Here is a 1717-nt window from a genome sequence, read left to right on the forward strand (position 1 = left end):
TCTCCATTCTCATCCCTCCATATTCCCTGCTCAATTCCCAGCCATACATACCTACTGTCTTGAACCAGTCTCCAATCCCTAAGCCATTGCAAATGCCACCCCTTCTATCTGGATCATCCTTCCTTCTTACTTTCACCTGCCCATTCTTCAGGTCCCTGTCCCAGGCTGCTTTATGGGCTCCCTCCAAGGGCTCCTTACACCTCCTGATCTTAGCACCATTTAGTTCTTATAACACTGAGTGGGAATTGTCTGCTGACTCATCTTTCTTCCCCACTAGACTTTTAGCTCCATAAGGGAAAGGCTGTGTCTGTCATATTTACTGCACCATCTCCAGGACCAGGGATGGCATTTGGCACAAAGAAGGAAAAGAGGAGGCGCGCACACACACACACACACACACATGGCAGACTGGACTTGTGAAGCTGGCTAGCGGGTTGTATGGACCCCACCTTTTTCTTAAGCAGGAAATGGCTGTTAAGCACAGGACTGAGCTGAATTGTGCTCCTCTCAACCTGAGCTGGGCTTTGCCAACTTATGTGTGTTATTTCTGACCAAGTGAATGACCCATATTCTGGAAAACAAACTGAGGTCTCCCATTACTACTTTTAGGAGTTCTGGGTAGGGGCTGGGATTTTCCTAGAGGAACTGGGCATTCCACTGTCAGTCCACCTAAGAAGGGGCAATCCCAGCACAGAAAGTGAGTGGGCAGTGAGGACGGGGTGCTGAGGTGGGGGCCCGGGGTCCAGGATTGTCAGGTGGGCTCCGGTGGAAGGAGTGGATGGCAGACAGCTGCCACAGTGAGGCAGGCTGGAGACATCCAGGCAGACATCAGGAGGGTCTTCTAGAAAGGCTTGGGTCTGTGGGCTCAGAAGAGCTGAATCAAAAACTCTACTTCTAGGCTTCTCTGGGTAGTAATCTCCAGCCTTCCGTGAAATCTTGCTGACGGTCACAGCCTTTGGGACAATTAACTGAAGGACTTGTGTCACAATTTAGAACAAGGAAGTCATGGGGAAGGCAGCATGCTGCTTTGCTCCAGGCCTGCATGGAGGGGGCAACCTTAGTGGAGGAAGTGGAGGGCTTGATGCAGTGCTTGGACTCTGTGTGTTCAGTACTGAAGCCGACCTGGGGGGGCTGCCACAAGACTAGGGCTCCAGAACCCGGCCTCTGCATTCTCAGTCTTCCCAGCCATGGGTCACTGTTTCACCTTCTGATCCACCTATCATGGTGCCCAGGTGTGGGAAGGTGGGATTTGAGGCAGAAAAGCATGTTTTTATCTGAATTCAGCCACTGGATAAGGGCTCTTGGCTCTCCACCCTTGTGCCCAGCCTCCCTCGACCATTATCCAGGACTACTTGTTTCTACAACAAAGTTGCCTACTGCCTCTTCCAGACCCTGCCCACCACCACGGTTACTCCTCTTCCCTCCCCAGGGCCAACACACTGTCCAACAGGAAGGCATTTGGGATTCTATCCAGGCTATTCAGGTTTTTTCCCTGACTTTATGTTTTGGATCTCAGTATGTGTCCATGACCTTCCATTAGACGAGGGCACCCCTGTGAGCAAGGCCTGGTATCTCCCCATTGATCTTCACTGTCCCTACCTCTAAGACCCATCCACCTGGCTTTGTCCACCCAGGGGTCAGCTAGATGACACCATTACCCATCAGACTGAACTGGGATTGGCAAGGGGTGGGGGTGGATGGAGGTAGAGGCAGCGCG

This window comes from Manis pentadactyla, chromosome 4 (genome assembly GCF_030020395.1).
Source record: "Manis pentadactyla isolate mManPen7 chromosome 4, mManPen7.hap1, whole genome shotgun sequence".
In the NCBI taxonomy this organism is placed as follows: domain Eukaryota; kingdom Metazoa; phylum Chordata; class Mammalia; order Pholidota; family Manidae; genus Manis; species Manis pentadactyla.